The following is a 22,945-nucleotide window of genomic DNA, read 5'->3' on the forward strand; positions in this document are numbered from 1 at the left end:
AATTTGGCTATTGTTGAGAGTGCTGCTATAAACATTGGGGTACATGTTTCCCTATGCGTCAGCACTCCTGTATCCCTTGGGTAAATTCCTAGCAGTGCTACTGCTGTGTCATATGGTAGGTCTATTGTTAATTTTTTGAGGAACCTCCACACTGTTTTCCAGAGCAGCTGCACCAGTTTGCATTACCAGCAACAGTGCAAGAGGGTTCCCATTTCTCCACATACTCTCCAGCATCAATAGTCTCCTGTTTTGTTCATTTTAGCCACTCTGACTGGCATGAGGTGGTATGTGACTGTGGTTTTGATTTGTATTTCCATGATGAGGAGCGACATTGAGCATCTTTTCATGTGCCTGTTGGCCATCTGCATGTCTTCTTTAGAGAAGTGTCTATTCATGTTTTGTGCCCATTTCTTAACTGGATTATTTGTTTTTTGGGTGTGGAGTTTGGTGAGCTCTTTATAGATTTTGTATACTAGCCCTTTGTCTGATATGTCATTTGCAAATATCTTTTCCCATTCCGTTGGTTGCCTTTTAGTTTTGTTGGTTGTTTCCTTTGCTGTGCAGAAGGTTTTTATCTTCATGAGGTCCCAATAGTTCATTTGTGCTTTTAATTCCCTTCCCTTTGGGAATGTGTCAAGGAAGAACTTGCTGTGGCTGAGGTCAGAGAGGTTTTTCCCTGCTTTCTCCTCTAGGGTTTTGATGGTTTCTTGTCTCACATTCAGGTCCTTTATCCATTTTGAGTTTGTTTTTGTGAATGGTGTGACAAAGTGGTCTAGTTTCATCATTCTTCATGTTGCTGTCTAGTTTTCCCAGCACCATTTGTTAAAGAGACTGTCTTTTTTCCATTGGATATTCTTTCCTGCTTTGTCAAAGATTAGCTGGCCATACTTTTGTGGATCTAGTTCTGGGGTTTCTATTCTATTCCATTGGTCTCTGTGTCTGTTTTTGTGCCAATACCATGCTGTCTTGATGATGACAGCTTTGTAGTGGAGGCTAAAATCTGGGATTGTGATGCCTCCTGCTTTGGTCTTCTTCAAAATTACTTTGGGTATTCGGGGCCTTTTGTGGTTCCATATGAATTTTAGGATTGCTTGTTCTAGTTTCAAGAAGAATGCTGGTACAATTTTGATTGGGATTGCATTGAATGTGTAGATAGCTTTGGGTAGTACTGACATTTTAACAATATTTATTCTTCCAATCCATGAGCACGGAATGTTTTTCCATTTCTTTATATCTTCTTCAATTTCCTTCATAAGCTTTCTATAGTTTTCAGCATACAGATATTTTACATCTTTGGTCAGGTTTATTACTAGGTATTTTATGCTTCTTGGTGCGATTGCGAATGGGATCAGTTTCTTTTATTGTATTTCTGTTGCTTCATTATTAGTGTATAAGAATGCAACTGATTTCTGTACATTGATTTTGTATCCTGCAACTTTGCTAAATTCATGGATCACTTCTACCAGACTTTTGGTGGAGTCTGTCGGATTTTCCATGTATAATATCATGTCATTTGCAAAAAATGAAAGCTTGACTTCATCTTTGCCAATTTGGATGCCTTTGATTTCCTTTTGTTGTCTGATTGCTGATGCTAGAACTTCCAACACTATGTTAAACAACAGTGGTGAGAGTGGACATCCCTGTCATGTTCCTGGTCTCAGGGAGAAAGCTATCAGTTTCTCCCCATTGAGGATGATATTAGCTGTGGGCTTTTATAAATGGCTTTTATGATGTTTAAGTATGTTCTTTCTATCCCGACTTTCTCTAGGGTTTTAATTGAGAAAGGAAGCTGAATTTTGTCAAATGCTATTTTCTGCATGGATTGACAGGATCATATGGTTCTTATCTTTTCTTTTATTAATGTGATGTATCACGTTGATTGATTTGTGAATGTGGAATCAGCCCTGCAGCCCAGGAATGAATCCCACTTGATCATGGTGAATAATTCTTTCTTCCTGTTTGAATTTTGGAAGTGTGTGGGGAGTTTATAAATTTGTCCATTTCTTCCAGGTTGTCCAGTTTGTTGGCATATAATTTTTCATTGTATTCCCTGATAATGGCTTGTATTTCTGAGGGATTGGTTGTAATAATTCCATTTTCATTCATGATTTTATCTATTTGGGTCATCTCCCTTTTCTTTTTGAGAAGCCTGGCTAAAGTTTATCAATTTTGTTTATTTTTTCAAAAAACCAACTGTTGGTTTCATTGATTTGCTCTACAGTTTTTTTAGATTCTATATTGTTTATTTCTGCTCTGATCTTTATCATTTCTCTTCTTATCCTGGATTTGGGGTGTCTTTGCTGGTCTGCTTCTATTTCCCTTATTTGTGCTGTTAGCTTTTGTATTTGGGATTTTTCTTGTTTCTTGAGATAGGCCTGGATTGCAATGTATTTTCCTCTCAGGACTGCCTTCACTGCATCCCAAAGCATTTGGATTGTTGTATTTTCATCTTCATTTGTTTCCATATATTCTTTAATTTCTTCTCTAAATGCCTGGTTGACCCATTCATTCTTTAGTAGGGTGTTCTTTAACCTCCATGCTTTTGTTTTCAGTTTTCCAGACTTTTACTTGTGGTTGATTTCAAGCTTCATCGCATTGTGGTCTGAAAGTATGCATGGTATGATCTCAATTCTTGTATACTTATGAAGGGCTGTCTTGTGACCCAGTATGTGATCTATCTTGGAGAAGGTTCCATGTGCACTCGAGAGGAAAGTATATTTTCTTTCTTTGGGATGCAGAGTTCTAAATATATCTGTCAAGTCCATCTCAGGCAGTGTATCATTCAGGGCCTTTGTATCTTTATTGATCCCGTGTGTAGATGATCTATCCCATGTTGTAAGTGGAGTATTAAATTCCCCTGCAATACCACATTCTTATCAATAAGGTTGCTTATGTTTGTGATTGTTTTATATATTTGGGGGCTCCCATATTCGGCACATAGACATTTGTAATTGTTAGCTCCTCCTGATGGATAGACTCTGTAATGATTATATAATGCCCTTCTTCATCTCTTGTTACAGCCTTTAATTTGAAGTCTAGTTTGTCTGATATAAGTATGGCTACTCCAGCTTTCTTTTGACTTCTAGTAGCATGATAGATAGTTCTCCATCCCCTCATTCTCAATCTGAAGGCGTCCTCAGGTCTAAAATGAGTCTCTTGTAGACAGGAAATAGATGGGTCTTGTTTTTTTATCCATTCTGATACCCTATGTCTTTTGGTTGGAGCATTTAGTCCATTTACATTCAGTGTTATTATTGAAAGATATGTATTTAGAGTCATTGTGATGTGTGTAGGTTTCATGCTTGTAGTGATGTGTCTGGCACTTTGTGGTCCTTGCAACATTTCACTCACAGTCCCCCTGAGGATTTCTTGTAGGGCTGGTTTAGTGGTGATGAATTCCTTCAGTTTTTGTTTCTTTGAGAAGACCTTTATCTCTCCTTCTATTCTGAATGACAGACTTGCTGGATAAAGTATTCTTGGCTGCATATTTTTTCTGTTTGTCACATTGAAGATTTCCTGCGGTTCCTTTCTGGCCTGCCAAGTTTCAGTAGATAGATCTGCCACCAGTCTTATGGGCCTCCCCTTATAAGTTAGAGCATGTTTATCCCTAGCTGCTTTCAGAATTATCTCTTTATCCCTATATTTTGCCATTTTCACTATGATATGTCATGTAGAAGATAGATTCAAGTTACGTCTGAAGGGAGTTCCCTGTGCCTCTTGGATTTCAATACCTTTTTCCTTCCCCAGTTCAGGGAAGTTCTCAGCTATGATTTCTTCCAGTACACTTTCAGCACCTTTCCCTCTTCCTCCTCTGGAATCCCAATTATGCGTACATTATTATGTTTACTTATGTCACTTAGTTCTCTAAGTCTCCCCTTATACTCCTGGATTTTTTTTATCTCTCTTTTTCTCAGCTTCTTCTTTTTCCATAATTTTATCTTCTAATTCACCTATTCTCTCCTCTGCCTCTTCAATCCGAGCTGTGGTCACCTCCATTTTATTTTGCAGCTCATTTATAGCATTTGTTTTAGCTCCTCCTGACTGTTTCTTGTCCCTTGATCTCTGTAGTAATAGATTCTCTGCTGTTCTCTATACTTTTTTCAAGCCCAGTGATTAATTTTATGATTATTATTTTAAATTCATTTTCTGCTATATTGCTTAAATCGTTTTTGATTAGATCGTTAGCTGTTGCTACTTCCTGGAGTTTCTTTTGAGGAGAATTCCTCTGTTTCGTCATTTTGGATAGTCCCTAGAGTGGCGCGGAACTGCAGGGCTCTTCCTCTGTGCTGTCTGGAGTAACTTGCGTTGGTGGGCAGGGCCGCAGTCAGACCTGATGTCTGCCCCCAGCCCACCACTGGGGCCACAATCAAACTCGTGTGTACCTTGTCTTCCCCTCTCCCAGGGTCAGGAGTCACTGTGGAGTGGTGTGGCCTTTGTCTGGGCTAGTTGCACACTGCCAGTCTTGTGGTACTGCTTCGATGGGATCTGGCATATTAACTGGGGTGGCTCCACAAGGTGCACAGGGGCGGGAGGGGCAGGCTCAGCTGGCTTTGCCTTTGGTAGTCCACCTGGAAGGGGCCCTGTGGCACTGGGAGGGAGGCAGACCCATTGGAGGGATGGATCCGCAGAAGCACAGCATTGTGTGTTTGCGCGGTGCAAGCAAGTTCTGTGAGGGGAACTGGCTCCCTTTGGGATTTTGGCCAGGGAATGGGAGAGGGAGAAGGCGCTTCCCAGTGCCTTTGTTCCCCGCCAAGCTGAGCTCTGTCCTCTGGGGTTCAACAACTCTCCCTCCCACTCTCTGAGCAGAACTGTTGACTTATAACATTCCAGATGTTAAGTCCTGCTGGCTGTCAGAACACACTCTGTCCAGCCCCTCTGCTTTTGCAAGCCATACTCGGGAGCTCTGCCTTGCTAGACGGGCTGCCCCTCTACTGCCCTGGCTTCCTCCCACCAGTCCGTGTAGCGCACACCGCCTCTCCACCCTTCCTACCCTCCTCCGAGGGCCTCTTGTCTTTGCTTGGCTCCGGAGAGTCCATTCTGCTAGTCTTCTGCTGGTTATCGGGGTAAATTAGGCAGATGTGGGTGGAATCTAAGCGATCAGCAGGACGCAGTGAGCCCAGGATCCTCCTACGCCGCCATCTTCCTGATTTCCTGGCGTTTGACTCTTGTTTGCCTCTGTTCTTGAATGAGAGGGAGTTCAGCATCTAATTATAGGTTGAGAAACTTATATGGCTTTCTCTACACCCCCTGGGGTTGAGGAAAGAAGTTTACTTTTGGTTTGCTCTTATTCTGACAGTGCATATTTTTGGTCTCCAATTAACGTGGGGAGAGTATACACACACACACACACACACACTCACACCACAACTTCTTCATCAGTTCATAATTTGATGGACATTTGGGCTCTTTCCATAAATTGGCTATTGTTGATAATACTGCTATACATCTGAGCACATGTATCCCTTTGGATCAGTGTTTTTGTATCCTTTAGGTAAATGCCCCAAGGGCAATTGCTGAATTGTAAGGTAGTTCTAAATTTATTTTTTTGAGGAACCTCCATACTATTATCCAGAGTGGTTACATCAGCTAGCATTCCCACTAGCAGTGTCAGAGAGTCCTCCTTTCTCCCCATCCTCACCAAAACCTGTTGTTTCTTGTGTTGATGATTTTAGCCATTCTGACAGGTGAGACAATATCTCATTGTAGTTTTGATTTACATTTCCCAGATGACCACTGATGTTGGGCATCATTTTATGTGTCTGTTAGTCACCTGGATGTCTTCTGTGGAAAAATGCCTGTTCATGCCTTCTGTCCATTTTTTAAATGGATTATTTGTTTTCTGGGTGTTGAGTTTGATAAGTTCTATATAGATTTTGGATATGAACCCTTTATCAGATATGTCATTTGGAAATATCATCTCCCATTCTGTAGGGTGCCTTTTAGTTTTGTTGATTGTCTCTTTCACTTTACAGAAGCTTTTTATCTTGATGAAATCCGAATAGTTTATTTTTGCTTTTATTTCCCTTGCCCCAGGAAATACATCAAGTAAGAAGTTGCTGTGGCTGTTGTCAAAGAGGTTACTGCCTGTGTTCTCCTCTAGGATTTTGATAGTTTTATGTCTCACATGTAGATCTTTCATCGATTTTGAATTTATTATTGTGTATGGTATAAATGGTTGAGTTTTTTAAAATATAATTTATTGTCAAATTGGTTTCCATACAACACACAGTGCTCATCCCAACAAGTGCCCTCCTCAATGCCCATCACCCACTTTCCCCTCTCTCCTACTCCTCATCAACCCTCAGTTTGTTCTCAGTATTTAAGAGTCTCTTATGAGTTTCATTCTTTTGCATATTGCTGTCCAGTTTTCCCAACACCATTTGTTGAAGAGACTGTCTTTTTTCCTTTGGATATTCTTTCCAGCTTTGTCAAAGATAAGTTGACCATGTAGTTGTGGGTACATTTCTGCATTTTCTATTCTGTTACATTGATCTATATGTATTTTTTGTGCCAGTTCCATACTGACTTGATGACTACAGCTTTGTAATATAACTTGAAGTCCAGAATTGTAATGCCTCCAGCTTTGCTTTTTTTTTTTTTCTTTCAAGATTTATTTGGCTATTTGGGGTCTTTTGTTTTTCCATACAAATTTTAGGATTGTTTGTTGTAGCTCTGTGAAAACTGCTGGTGGTATTTTGATAGGGCTTGCATTAAATGTGTAGATTGCTTTGATTAATATAGACATTTTAACAATATTTGTTCTTCCAGTTCATGGGCATGGAATGTTTTTCCATTTCTTTGTGTCATCTTCAATTTTTTTCATCAGTATTTTTAGTTTTTGGAGTATAGATCTTTGGCCACATTGGCTAGGTTTATTCCAAGGTACCTTATGGTTTTTGGTACAATTGTAAATGGGATCAATTCCTTGATTTCTCTTTATGCTGTTTCTTTATTAGTGTATAGAAATGCAACAGATCTCTGTATTTTGATTTTTTATCCTGCAACTTTGCTGAATTTGTGTATCTGTTCTAGCAATTTTTTTGTTTCAGGTTTTCTACAAAAGTATGATGTCATCTGCAAATAGTGAAAGTTTGACCTCTTCCTTGCTGATTTGGATGCTTTTATTTCTTTTCGTTGTCTGATTGCTGAGGCTAGGACTTCCAAGTGTGTTAAATAACTGTGGTGAAAGTGGACATCGCTGTCTTGTTCTTGACCATAGAGGAAAAGCTGTAAGTTTTTCCCAATTGAGGATATTACCTGTGGATCTTTCTTATATGGCTTTATGATATTGAGGTATGTTCCCTTTATCCCTACTTTGTTGAGGGTTGTTATTAAGAATGGATACTGTGCTTTGTCAAATGTTTTTTCTGAACCTATTGAGAGGATCATATGGTTATTTTCCTTTCTTTTATTAATGTGGTGTATCACATTGATTGATTTGTGAACATTTGAACCACACTTGTAGCCCAGGAATAAATCCCAGTTGATTGTAGTGAATGATTCTTTTAATGTGCCATTAGATTCAATTTGCTAGTATCTTGTTGAGAATTTTTGCATCCATGTTTATCAAGGATATTGGCCTGTAATTCTCTTTTTTAGTTGGGTCTTTCTCTGGTTTAAGAATCAAGGTAATGCTGGTCTTGTAGAATGTATTTGGAAATTTTCCTCCATTTTTTGGAACAGTGTGGGAAGAATTAAGTTTTCTTTAAATGTTTGGTAGAATTCCCCTGGGAAGCCATCTGGCTCTGGACTTTTGTTTGTTAGGAGATGTTTGATTACTCATTGAAATATTTTGCTGGTTTTTGTTCTGCACAAGTTTTATTATTCTTCCTGTTTCGGTTTGGGTAGTTCATATGTTTCTAGGAATTTATACATTTTTTTTAAGATTGCCCAATTTTTGGCATATACTTTTTCATAATATTCTCTTATAATTGTTTTTATTTCTCTGGTGTTGGTTGTGATGTCTTCTCTCTCACTCGTGATTTTATTTGAGTCCTTTCTCTTTTTGTTAAGTCTGGCTAGGGGGTTATCAATTTTATTTATGTTTTCAAAAAGACACCTCCTGGTTTTATTGATTTATTCTACTGTGGTTTTTTCTATATCATTTATTTCTGCTCTTATGTTTATTAAAAAAAATTTTTTTAAGAGAGAGAAAGAGTGCAAGCAGGGGAGAGGCGCAGAGGGTGAGTGAGAGAGAATCTTTAAGCAGGTCCACACTCAGTGTGGAGCCCAATGCAGGGCTCAATCCTCTGACCCTGGGATCATGACCTCAGTCGAAATCAAGAGTTGAGACACTGAACCGACTGAGCCATTCAGGTGCCCCATGTTCTAATTTTTTTATGTCCCTTTTCTGATGGCTTTAACCTTAATTTGCTTTAATTTTTCTAACTCCTTCAGGTGTAAGTTTCGGTTGCATATTTGAGATTTTTCTTGATTTTTGAGTTAGGCCTTTATTGGTATATACTTCCCTCTTATGACTGCTTTTGCTGCATCTCAAAGATTTTGGAGCATTATGTTTCCATTATCATTTGTTTCCATGTATTTTTAAAAATTTCTTCTTTAATTTCCCAATTGACCCATTCATTCTTTATTAGGATGTTCTTTAACCTCTATGTATGTCTGGTCTTTCCAATTTTTTTTCTTGAGGTTGACTTCAAGTTTCATAGCACTGAGGTCTGAATATATGCATGGTATGATCTCAGTCTTTTTGAACTTGTTGAGGACTGATTTGTGACCAACTATGTGATCCTTTCTGGAGAATGTCCCATGTGCCCTTGAAAAAATGTGTATTCTTGTCTTTTAGGATGAAATGTTCTGAATATATCTGTCAAGTCTATCTGGTCCAGTGTGTCATTCAATCTGGTCCAGTGTGTCATTCAAAAACAGTGTTTTCTTGTTGATTTTCTGCTTAAATGATCTGTACGTTGATGTAAATGTGGTATTAAGTCCCCTCTTTATTATCCATGAGTTCCTTTATGGTTCTTATTAATTGTTTTATATGTGTGGGTTCTCCCATAGATAGATAGATCTTCTTGTTGGATAGGTCCCTTTATTATGATATAATGCCCTTCTTCATATTTTGTTACAGTCTTTGGTTTAAAATCTAGGTTGTCTGTGAAGAGTGAAAGTTTGACCTCCTGGAGAACAAACTGAGGGTTACTTGAGGGGTTGTGGGAGGGGGATGGGCTAAATGGGTAAGGGGCACTAAGGAATCTACTCCTGAAATCATTGTTGCACTATATGCTAACTAATTTGGATGTAAAATTTTAAAAATAAAAAAATAAAATAAAATAAATAAAGTACTTTCTGTAATTGGCAAAAAAATAAAAGAAATAAAATCTAGGTTGTCTGATAGAAGTATCACTGCTCCAGCTTTTTTTTTTTTTGACGTCCGTTTTCATGATATTGTTCTCCCTCCCTTTGTTTTCAATATGCAAGTGTCTTTAGGTCAGAAATGAGTGTTTTGTAGGTAGCATATAGCTGGGTCTTTTTTAAAATCCATTCTGATACCTATGTCTTTTGATTGGAACACTTAGTCTGTTTACATTCAGAGTAATTATTGATAGATATGTATTTAGTGCCATTTTATTACTTGTTTTGTCATTTTTTCTGGAGATTTCCTCTGTTCCTTTCTAGTTTGTGTCACTTTTGATCTTTCTTTCCCACTCAAAGAGTCCCCTTAAATATTTCTTGCAAGACTTGTTCAGTTATCATGAACTCCTTTACTTTTTGTTTATCTCTCCTTCTATTCTGAATGATAGCCTTGCAGGCTAGAGTATTCTTGGCTGCATATTTTTTCCATTCAACACGTTGAATCTATCATGCCTCTCCCTTCTGGCCTGCCACATTTCTGTGGAGAGATCTGCTGCTAACCTTAGTTTTCTTCTCTTGTAAGTTAGGGACTTCTTTTATCTTGCTGCTTATAGGATTTTTTTTCTTTATCTCTATATTTTGCAAATTTAACCACAATATGTCTTGTTGTTGGTCTGCTTTTGTAGATTTTGATGGAAATTCTCTAGGGCTCCTGGATTTGGACATCTGTTTCCCTCCCCAGATTAGGGAAGTTTTCAGCTATAATTTGCTCAAATAAACCTGCCCCCCTTTCCCTCTCTTCTTCTTCTGGGACTCCTATGATATGAATGTCATGTTTGATGTAGCCACTGAGTTCCTTAAATCTATTCTTGTGATCTATAATTCTTCTTTCTTTTCTGCAGCTTCATATTTTCCATTATACTATCTTCTATATCACTCAATCATTCCTCTGCACCTTCCATCCTTGTGGTCATTAATATATCCAGCCTGTCTCAAATCTCAATTATTGCATTTTTGAATTCTTACTGATTTTTTAAGCCCTTTTTCTGTGCTGTAAGGGTGTCCCTGATGTCTTCCATGCTTTTCTCAAGCCCAGTGAGAATTTTTTTATAATTGTTGCTTTGAATTCTCCATTAGTCATATTACCTATACCTTTATTTGGCTCTGGCCATGAGCTTTTCTTTTTCTTCCATGTCTTTTTCTCTGTGTTAGAAAAGTCTGTTGGGACACCTGGGTGGTTCAATTGGTTAAGCGTCTCTTTTAAAAAACAATTTTTTTTAATGTTTATTTATTTTTGAGACAGAGAGACAGAGCATGAATAGGGGAGGAGCAGAGAGAGAGACACACAGAATCTGAAACAGGCTACAGGCTCTGAGCTGTCAGCACAGAGCCCAGCGCGGGGCTCAAATTCACGGACTGCGCGATCATGACCTGAGCCAAAGTCGGACGCTTAACCGACTGAGCCACCCAGGCGCCCCTAGCGTCTGACTCTTGATTTCAGCTCAGGTCATGATCTCACAGTTCGTGGATTCAAGCCCCATGTTGGGCCCTGCACTGACAATGTGGAACCTGCTTGGGATTCTCTGTATCCCTCTCTCTCTGCCCCTTCCTGATCATGTTCTCTCTTTCAAAATAAATCAATTTTTTTAAAAAAAGAAAAAAAATGTCTGTTATGTTTCCTGCTCTTTAGAGTAATGGTTTATGAAGAAGAGGTCGTATTGTCCAGGGCCTAGCACTTCAGGGAAGGTCTCTGATGTGTGCTGCGTGCACTCTGCTGTTGTGTTTTGGCTGCTCTATCCTTTCAGGCAAGTCACCTGCAGAGGCTTTCTTTGCTTGTGGTGGGAAGTGTTTGGTCCTTGGACAAAGTGTGGTGAGTTTTAAATAGGTGTGCTCTGGTCTGCTTGTTAAGTAAGACCAGATGCTACTTCCACTAGAACTGAAGCCTTGTGGAACTATCTGGTGGGTAGATGTGGTTTGTGTGTGGATTTCTGCTGGCCTTCTGGAGAAGGGGCCTGTTTCACTGGGCTTTAGACACACTTGCTCAATAAAAGCAGTACTAGCAGAGTATGGGGGGGGGGTTGGTCGTTACTGTTGGTGTTGTGTTCTTTACTGAAGTTGGTTTATGCTAAAGGGCAGGGGAGAGAAATGGCACCAGCCAGCTCCTTTGTTCCTGGAGAGGGGTCTCTGTGCTCGCTGCTTTCTCAGGGAAGTACTCCCAAAAAAGTGAATAATTTCCCTTTGTGTGTCCCAGGCATTTTTCACATTGTTATTTTCATGCTGTCTCTCCAGGTTGCTTTCCTGCCTGGGGCAGTGTGGTGCACTTTGACCTTTATCTCAGGCAAGTCTTTTGACTTTTAGAACTTTTAAAACTCCAAATTTTGGGGTGCCTTGGTGGCTCAGGCGGTTAAGCACCCAACTCTTGATTTTGGCTCAGGTAATTATCTCATGGTTCATGGCATCAAGCCTCACGTTGGGCTCTGTGCTGGCAAAGTGAAACCTGCTTGGGATTCTCTCTCTCTCTCTCTCTCTCTCTCTCTCTCTCTTTCTCTGCCACTCCCCTGCTTGCTCAGACATGTGCAAGTGCACTCTCTCTCAAAATATACAAATAAACTTAAAAAAAAACCCTTAAACTTAAGGAACATGCTGTGATGGTGGCCTGTGCTGGTCTCCTAGGGGAGGGTCTTGCCATATTAGGATGCAAGTTTTACCAAGTTGAACAGTTGTGCCAGAGCACAACTGGGATTTGGAACAAAGGAGGCTAAGCAGCTAGTGTCTGGGTTGCTGCCCTCAGCAGGTGTCTCTCCACCTATGCTGAGGGGCAGGGGAGGGCAATGGTGCCCACTGCTCTTTTGTCCCTGGAGAGGTGTCTCTGAGAATGCCACCTCTCACAGAAGGCCTCCAAGAAGAGTAAACAATCTCTTCCTATGTGCCTTAGGTGTTCCTCAGATCACACAGTCTGCCCTGGGGTTGTTTGCCTGTCTTCTCTCCAAGAGTAGGGCAGCACCCTCAAGACTCTATCCTAGCCAAGCCTGCTGACCTATAAAACTCCAGTCTTTGAGCCTTACTGGTTGCAAAACCTCATGAAAATCAGTGCCTCTCATTTTCCCAGCCAATGGCTTTGGGGAAGTGCTCCCTTGTGTATATCCCTGTGTGCTCCACTCTCTCTTGTCTTTTTCCATAACCAGGGCTTCCTCCCCTCTGCAGCCCCTGTTATCGTTTCTCCCCCAAAACAATCTCCATACCTCCTAACTTTAAGGAAGAAATATCTCAAAGCAATAACCTAAAGTTCCACCTGAAGTAACTAAGTAAAGAAGAGCAACCTAAACCCAAAGCAAGCAGAAAGAAGGATACAATAAAAACTACAGTGGAAATAAATGAAATTGAGACTAGAAAAACAATAAAGAAAATCAACAAAAACAAAAATTGGTTCATTGAAAAGACCCATAACATTGATAAACCTTTAGCTAGACTGACAAAAAAAAAAAATAAAAAAAGAGGACTGGAATTACCAAAATTAGGAATAAAAATGGGGACATCATTAGCAGCCCTAAAGAAATAAAAAGGATTATAAATAAATACTATTGACAGATGTTAACAAGTTTAATAACATATAAAATGGACAAATTTGTAGAAAAACAAACCACTGAAACTGACTCAAGAAGAGAGAGAAAATATGAATAATCTTACAAGTAAAAAAATTGAATTAGTGATTAAAAAAAAAAAGCTTCCCACAAAGAAAAGGCCAGCACTGGGACGACTGCATGGCTTAGTTAAGCGTCTGAATTCAGCTCAGGTCATGATCTCGCGGTCCGTGAGTTTGAGCTCCACATCAGGCTCTGTGCTGACAACTCAGAGACTGGAGCGTGCTTCAGATTCTGTGGCTCCTTCTTTCTCTGCCCCTCCTCCACTCACACTCTGTTTCTCTCTGTCCCTCAAAAATGAATAAATGTTTAAAAAAATTAAAAAAAAAGCCCAGCACCAAATGACATCACTGGTGAATTCTATCAACTGTTTCAAGTAGAATTAACAGAATGAAGTGACATAATATCAAAATGGTAAAACAGGTGTTTTTTGCCATCTTCTTTCAAAGAATACTGAATTTGACAATCACTTATAAATGAGAGAGCCTTTGTAGAAGTCCCTGAGTCAAGAGAAGTTCCAGTGCATCAGTGGAAGAGCAAAAAGTTTGATATTGGATGCATTAGAGAGAGTAATAGAAACAGTTTCACTTTACCAGCATCACCCCTTCTTCGAGGTGGCACAGCTGAGTGCCAAGAGAGATTTTGGTTGTTATTTCTCCCATAGGGAAAATGAAGGAATGTAAGTGAACATCTGGCTCCCCAGTTGTGTGGAACACTGTCAGACATCCATTTCTTTCTTACCCCATCCAGAATACTTAGGTGCTGCAGCATGGGGTGGGGTGGGGGCAGGTGGTGTAGAACAGCAGTCAGAATTCTCAGAAGGCATCAAAGGGACAGGTTTCCTACAAGCCATGTAGTGAACATCAGGAAGCCTGCCCACGAGCTTTTTAGAAATGTTTTATCTGTAGATCCCCCCAATTTGCCACAGGCACCCCCAGTGCTCTGTGCACCTCATGTACACACATCTTGTACTCTATGGCCAATTCCCTATGTTTCCAAGGGTGGCTAGAGTGAGCCATTTCAGACAGGCAATGAACAGAAGCAGAAATCTGGCATAATTGTGGGGTTGGGAGAATACACACAAACTTTAGGCACCACCATGGGGAGAGCATTTGGGAGGCTGTCAAGTCTCAGTTTAACTTTGCAAGATCAACAGAAGTCATACAATCATATGAAGTCCTCCACAAGAGGGAACAAGAAGTGTGGCACAGGTGTATCTATAGAAAAGGTCTGAGAAAGCCTCAGAATCCCTAAGAAGACTGATGGAAGGTATTAGTCTTTGGAAGCAAGTCAGTGGAGTATAAAGGTGGTAACTGCTTTGCAAATACAAAGACAGCAATTCAAGAGTTCAAAGAGCATGAAAAACAAGGAAAAACCAAGGAAATGGTACCATAAAAGGAACACAATAATTTTCAAGTAACCAATTGCAAAGAAATGGAGATCTGTGATTTGCCCAACAAAAAATTTAAAGTAGTTGTTTTAAGGAAGCTCAGTGAATTACAAAAAAGAAAAAAAGATAAAGATAAAAATTAACCACAGAAAGACAAGTCAATGAAACGAGGAAAACAATGTATGGACAAAATGAGAAATTTAATAGACATGGAAACTATAAAAAATAACTAAAATTGTGGAGATGAAGAATACAAAGAATGAAATGAAAAATGCAAAAGAAACATCAGCAGCAGATCAAGCAGAAGAAAGAACCAGCAAAATAAAAGGCAGTTCAAATGAAATTAGTCAGAAGAGAACAAAAATAACAGAAAAAGAGTGAAGCAAAGCTATGTAAAGTATGGGAAAACATTAAAGAGAAAGAATCTAGACATTATTGGAGTCCCAGAGGGAGAAATGAGGGAGAATGGGGCAGAAAAGCTTATAACAAAAATAATGTCTGAGAACATCCTAATTCTGGGAAGAGATTTGGTCATCCAAATTTATGAAGCTCATAGGTCCCCAAAAATTTCAACTCAAAAGATCTTCTCTTTAGAGGGTTATAATAAAACCCTCTAAAATCAGAGGAAGAATTTGAAAAAAAAGCAAGAGAAACAAATTCCTCACATATAAGAGAGCTTACATAAGGTTATTAGTGTGTTTCTCAGAAGAAAACTTGCAGGTCAGAAGAAAGAGGGATGATATATTCAAAGTACTGAAAGAAAAAAAAGAAAACCTGCCAACCAAGAATACTCTCCCTGGCAAAGCTGCTTTCAGAAATGAGGGAGAAATAAAAACTTTCCCAGAAAAATAAAAGCTGAGGGAGATTATCACTACTAGACCTGCCTTTCAAGAAATGGTGAGAGGAGTCCTTCAAGTTGGAATGAAGGGATGCTAATTAGTAACATGAAAACATAGGAAAATATCAAGCAGAGTGGTAAAGGGTAGTATAGAGTCAAATTCAAAATATTCTAATACAGAAAGGTGGTGATGTGGTAATCATTTCATTCTAGTATAAAGATTAAAAACAAAAGTATTAAAATAACTATATAATAATTTGTTAATGGATACAAAATACAAAGACAGGTACATTGTGGCCTCAAAAATATAAAATGTGGGAGGAGGGGTAAAAGGGTAGAGTTCTTATACATGATTGAAGTTAAACTGTTGTCAGCTAAAAATAGATATTATAATTATAAGATAGTTTACATAAGCCTTATGGTAACCACAGAACAAAACCCAACAGTAGATACACAAACAAAAACAGAAAGGAATTACAGCATACCAATATGGAAAATCATCATTTCAATAATGAAGATAGAAAAGGAAGAAAGAAACAAGAGAGCTACAAAACAGAAAGGTCTCATACAACCTAACTTTATACCTTGAGGAACCAGAAAAAGGACAACCAATCTTTTTAAAAATTTTTTAACTTTTTTTTTTTTATTTGTTTGTTTTTTTAAATATAATTTATTGTCAAATTGACTAACATACAGTGTGTAAAGTGTGCTCTTGGTTTTTGGGGTAGATTCTTGTCGTTCATCGCTTACATACACCACCCAGTGTTCATCCCAACAAGTGCCGTCCTCAATAACTGTCACCCACTTTCCCCCTCCCCTAATCTCCCCATCAACCCTCAATTTGTTCTCTGTATTTAAGAGTCTCTTATGTTTTGCCTCCCTCCCTATTTGTAACTTTTTTCACCTTCCCTTCTCCCATGGTCTTCTGTTAAGTTTCTCAAGTTCCACATATGAGTGAAAACATGTGATATCAATCTTTCTCTGACTGACTTATTTAACTTAGTAGAATACCTTCCAGTTCCATCCATGTTGCAGCAAAAGGCCATATTTCATTCTTTCCCATTGCCAAGTAGTATTCCATTATATATATATATATACCACATTTTCATTATCCATTCATCAGTTGATGGGCATTTAGGCTCTTTCCATAATTTGGCTATTGAAAGCGCTGCTATAAACATTGGGGGTACATGTGCCCCTATGAATCAGCACTCCTGTATCCTTTGGTTAAATTCCTAGTAGTGTTACTGCTCGGTTGTAGGGTAGTTTTATTTTTAATTTTTTGAGGAACCTCCACACTCTTTTCCAGAGCGGCTGCAACAGTTTGCATTCCCACCAACAGTGCAAGAGGATTCCCATTTCTCCATATCCTTGCCAGCATCTGTTATTTCCTGAGTTGTTAATTTTAGCCACTCTGACTGGTGTGAGGTGATATCTCAGTGTGGTTTTGATTTGTATTTCCCTGATGAGGAGTGATGTTGAGCATCTTTTCATGTGTCTGTGGGCCATCTGGATGTTTTCTTTGGAAAAGTGTCTATTCATGTCTTCTGCCCATTTCTTCACTGGATTATTTGTTTTTCAGGTGTTGAGTTTGGTAAGTTCTTTATAGATTTTGGATACTAACCCTTTATCCAACATGTCATTTGCAAATATCTTTTCCCATTCCATCGGTTGCCTTTTGGTTTTGTTGATTGTTTCCTTTACAGTGCAGAAGATTTTTATCTCGATGAGGTCCCAATAGTTCATTTTTGCTTTTAATTCCCTTGTCTTTGGAGATGTGTTGAGCAAGAAATTGCTGCAGCTGATGTCAAAGAGGTTGTTGCCTGTTTTCTCCTCTAGGGTTTTGATGGTTTCCTGTTGCACTTTAAGTCTTTCATCCATTTTGAGTTTATTTTTGTGTATGGTGTAAGAAAGTGGTCTAGGATCCTGGGAAGATGGCGGCGTAGGAGGACGCTGGGCTCACTGGGCATCCGGCTGATCACTTAGACTCCACCTACACCTGCCTAAATAACCCAGAAAACCGCCAGAAGACAAGAAGAACGGAGTCTCCAGAGCCAAGAGCAGACGAGAGGCCCAGGGAAGAGGATAGGAAGGGCGGAGAGGCGGTGCGCACTCCACGGACTGGCGGGAGGGAGCCGGGGTGGAGGGGCAGCCCGCCGGCCAAGCAGAGCCCCCGAGTCTGGCTTGCAAAAGCGGAGAGGCCGGATGGAGCGTTTTCTGACAGCAAGCGGGACTTGACATCTGGAAGGTTATAAGCTAACAGCTCTGCTCTGAGAACGGGATGGCTGGAGGACAACGGGAGGGAGAGTTGAGGCCCTGATGACAGAGCTCAGCTTGGCGGGGAACAAAGGCACTCACCAGCGCCATCTCCCTCACCCATCCCCCAGCCAAAATCCCAAAGGGAACCAGTTCCTGCCAAGAAACTTTCTTGCACTGCACAAACACCCAAAGCTGTGCTTCTGTGGATCCATTCCTCCGGCGGGTCTGACTCCCTCCTGGTGCCGCAGGGCCCCTCTCGAAGTGGATCTCCAAAGGAAAAGAGAGCTGAGCCTGCCCCTCCCGCCCCTCTGCACCTTGCGGATCCACCCCAGCTCATACACCAGATCCCCAGCACCACAAGCCTGGCAGTGTGCAAGTAGCCCAGATGGGCCACGCCACCCCACAGTGAATCCCGCCCCTAGGAGAGGGGAAGAGAAGGCACACACCAGTCTGACTGTGGCCCCAGCGGTGGGCTGGGGGCAGACATCGGGTCTGACTGCAGCCCCGCCCACCAACGCAAGTTATTCAAGACAGCACAGGGGAAGTGCCCCGCAGTCCTGACCCACTCCAGGGACTATCCAAAAAGACGAAACGGAAGAATTCCCCTCAGAAAAACATCCAGGAAATAACAACAGCTAACAAACTTATCAAAAAGGGTTTAAAAAATATAACAGAAAGTGAATTTAGAATAATACTCATAAAATTAATTGCTGGGCTTGAAAACAGTATAAAGGACAGCAGAGAATCTCTTGCTACAGAGATCAAGGGACTAAGGAACAGCCAGGAGGAGCTAAAAAATGCTATCAATGAGCTGCAAAATAAAATGGAGAAAACTACGGCTCAGATTGAAGAGGCAGAGGAGAGAAGAGGTGAACTAGAAGATAAAATTATGGAAAAAGAAGAAGCTGAGAAAAAGAGAGATTAAAAAATCCAGGAATATGAGGGGAAAATTAGACAACTAAGTGATGCACTAAAGAGAAATAATATACGCATAATTGGTATTGCAGAGGAGGAAGAGAGAGGGAAAGGTGCTGAAAGTATACTGGCAGAAATCATAGCTGAGAACTTCCCTGAGCTGGGGAAGGAAAAAGGCATTGAAATCCAAGACGCACAAGAGAACTCCCTTCTGACGTAACTTGAATCCATCTTCTGCACAACATTTCATAGTGCAACTGGCAAAATACAAGGATAAAGAGAAAATTCTGAAAGCAGCTGAGATAAATGTGTTCTGACACATAAAGGGAGACCTAAAAGACTCGTGACCAATCTCTCTATTGAAACTTGGCAGGCCAGAAAGGAATGGCAGGAGATCTTCAATGTGATGAACAGAAAAAATATGCAGCCGAGAGTCCTTTATCTAGCAAGTCTGTCATTTAGAATAGAAGGAGAGATAAAGGTCTTCCCAAACAAACAAAAACTGAAGGAATTCGTCGCCACTAAACCAGCCCTACAAGAGATCCTAAGGGGGATCCTGTGAGACAAAGTACCAGAGACATCGCTACAAGCATGAAACCTATGGACATCACAATGACTCTAAACCCATATCTTTCTGTAATAACACTGAATGTATATGGCCTAAATGCGCCAACCAAAAGACATAGGATATCAGAATGATAAAAAAAACAAGACCCATCTATTTGCTGTCTACAAGAGACTCATTTTAGACCTGAGGACACCTTCAGATTGAGAGTGAGGGGATGGAGAACCATTTATCATGCTACTGGAAGTCAAAAGAAAGCTGGAGTAGCCATACTTATATCAGACAAACTAGACTTTAAATTAAAGGCTGTAACAAGAGATGAAGAAGGGCATTATATAATAATCACAGGGTCTATCCATCAGGAAGAGCTAACAGTTATAAATGTCTATGTGCTGAATAAAGGAGCCCCCAAATATACAAAAGAATTACTCATAAACATAAGCAACCTTATTGATAAGAATGTGGTCATTGCAGGGGACTTTAACACTCCACTTACAGAAATGGATAGATCATCTAGACACACGGTCAATAAAGAAACAAGGGCCCTGAATGAGACATTGGATCAGATGGACTTGACAGATATATTTAGAACTCTGCATCCCAAAGAAACAGAATATACTTTCTTCTCAAGTGCACATGGAACATTCTCCAAGATAGATCATATACTGGGTCACAAAACAGCCCTTCATAAGTATACAAGAATTGAAATCATACAATGCATAGTTTCAGACCACAATGCTATGAAGCTTGAAATCAACCTCTGGAAAACCTCCAAAAACATGGAGGTTAAAGAACACCCTAGTAAAGAATGAATGGGTCAACCAGGCATTTAGAGAAGAAATTAAAAAATATATGGAAACAAATGAAAATGAAAATACAACAATCCAAACGCTTTGGGATGCAGCAAAGGCAGTCCTGAGAGCAAAATACATTGCAATGCAGGCCTATCTCAAGAAACAAGAAAAATCCCAAATACAAAAGCTAACTGCACAAATAAAGGAAATAGAAGCAGAACAGCAAAGACAGCCTAAATCCAGCAGAAGAAGAGAAATAATAGAGATCAGAGCAGAAATAAACAATATAGAATCTAAAAAAACTGTAGAGCAGATCAACAAAATCAAGAATTGGTTTTTTGAAAAAATAAACACAATTGATAAACCTCTAGCCAGGCTTCTCAAAAAGAAAAGGGAGATGACCCAAATAGATAAAATCATGAATTAAAATGGAATTATTACAACCAATCCCTCAGAGATACAAGCAATTATAAGGGAATACGATGAAAAATTATATGCCCACAAACTGGACAACCTGGAAGAAATGGACAAATTCCTAAACTCCCACACGCTTCCAAAACTCAATCAGGAGGAAATAGAAAGCTTGAACAGACCCATAACCAGCGAAGAAATTGAATCAGTCATCAAAAATCTCGGGGCGCCTGGGTGGCTCAGTCGGTTAAGCGGCCTACTTCGGCTCAGGTCAAGATCTCGCGGTCCGTGAGTTCGAGCCCTGCGTCGGGCTCTGTGCTGACAGCTCAGACTCTGAAGCCTGTTTTGGATACTGTGTCTCCCTCTCTCTGACCCTCCCCCATTCATGTTCTGTCCTCTCTGTCTCGAAAATAAAAAACGTTAAAAAAAATTACAAAAATCTCCCAACAAATAAGAGTCCAGGACCACATGACTTCCCAGGGGAGTTCTACCAGACGTTTAAAGCAGAAATAATACCTATCCTCTCAAGCTATTCGAAAAAATAGAAAGGGAAGGAAAACTTCCAGACTCATTCTATGAAGCCAGTATTACTTTGATTCCTAAACCAGACAGAGACCCAGTAAAAAAAGAGAACTACAGGCCAATTCCCTGATGGATATGGATGCAAAAATTCTCAATAAGATACTAGCAAATCGAATTCAACAGCATATAAAAAGAATTTTTCACCATGATCAAGTCGGATTCATTCCTGGGATGCAGGGCTTTTTCCACATTCACAAATCAATCAATGTGATACATCACATTAATAAAAGAAAAGATAAGAACAATATGATCCTGTCAATCGATGCAGAAAATGCCTTTGACAAAATTCAGCACCGCTTCTTAATGAAAACCCTCGAGAAAGTCGGGATAGAAGGAATATACTTAAAGATCATAATATCCATTTATGAAAAGCCCACAGCTAACATCATCCTCAACGGGGAAAAACTGAGAGCTTTTTCCCTGAGATCAGGAACACGACAGGGATGTCCACTCTCACCACTATTGTTTAACATAGTGTTGGAAGTTCTAGCATTAGCAATCAGACAACAAAAGGAAATCAAAGGCATCAAAATTGGCAAAGATGAAGTCAAGCTTTCGCTTTTTGCAGATGACATGATATTATACATGGAAAATCCGATAGACTCCACCAAAAGTCTGCTAGAACTGATACATGAATTCAGCAAAGTTGCAGGATACAAAATCAATGTACAGAAATCAGTTGCATTCTTATACACTAATAATGAAGCAACAGAAAGACAAATATAGAAACTGATCCCATTCACAATTGCACCAAGAAGCATAAAATACCTAGGAATAAATCTAACCAAAGATGTAAAGGATCTGTATGCTGAAAACTATAGAAAGCTTATGAAGGAAATTGAAGAAGATATAAAGAAATGGAAAAACATTCCGTGCTCATGGATTGGAAGAATAAATATTGTCAAAATGTCAATACTACCCAAAGCAATCTACACATTCAATGCAATCCCAATCAAAATTGCACCAGCATTATTCTTGAAACTAGAACAAGCAATCCTAAAATTCATATAGAACCACAAAAGGCCCCGAATAGCCAAAGTAATTTTGAAGAAGACCTAAGCAGGAGACATCACAATCCCAGACTTTAGCCTCTACTACAAAGCTGTCATCATCAAGACAGCATGGTATTGGCACAAAAACAGACACAGAGACCAATGGAATAGAATAGAAACCCCAGAACTAGACCCACAAACGTATGGCCAACTCATCTTTGACAAAGCAGGAAAGAACATCCAATGGAAAAAAGACAGTCTCTTTAACAAATGGTGCTGGGAGAACTGGACAGCAACATGCAGAAGGTTGAAACTAGACCACTTTCTCACACCATTCACAAAAATAAACTCAAAATGGATCAAGGACCTGAATGTGAGACAGGAAACCATCAAAACCTTAGAGGAGAAAGCAGGAAAAGACGTCTCTGACCTCAGCCGTAGCAATCTCTTACTCGACACATCCCCAAAGGCAAGGGAATTAAAAGCAAAAGTGAATTACTGGGACCTTATGAAGATAAAAAGCTTCTGCACAGCAAAGGAAACAACCAACAAAACTAAAAGGCAACCAACGGAATGGGAAAAGATATTTGCAAATGACATATCGGACAAAGGGCTAGTCTCCAAAATCTATAAAGAGCTCACCAAACTCCACACCCGAAAAGCAAATAACCCAGTGAAGAAATGGGCAGAAAACATGAATAGACACTTCTCTAAAGAAGACATCCGGATGGCCAACAGGCACATGAAAAGATGTTCAGCGTCGCTCCTTATCAGGGAAATACAAATCAAAACCACACTCAGGTATCACCTCACGCCAGAGTGGCCAAAATGAACAAATCAGGAGACTATAGATGCTGGAGAGGATGTGGAGAAACGGGAACCCTCTTGCACTGTTGGTGGGAATGCAAATTGGTGCAGCCGCTCTGGAAAGCAGTGTGGAGGTTCCTCAGAAAATTAAAAATAGACCTACCCTATGACCCAGCAATAGCACTGCTAGGAATTTACCCAAGGGACACAGGAGTACTGATGCATAGGGGCACTTGTACCCCAATGTTCATAGCAGCACTCTCAACAATAGCCAAATTATGGAAAGAGCCTAAATGTCCATCAACTGATGAATGGATAAAGAAATTGTGGTTTATATACACTATGGAATACTACGTGGCAATGAGAAAAAATGAAATATGGCCTTTTGTAGCAACGTGGATGGAACTGGAGAGTGTGATGCTAAGTGAAATAAGCCATA

Source organism: Herpailurus yagouaroundi, unplaced genomic scaffold, assembly GCF_014898765.1.
Source record: "Herpailurus yagouaroundi ecotype Mexico unplaced genomic scaffold, PumYag 67189, whole genome shotgun sequence".
NCBI classification, from domain to species: domain Eukaryota; kingdom Metazoa; phylum Chordata; class Mammalia; order Carnivora; family Felidae; genus Herpailurus; species Herpailurus yagouaroundi.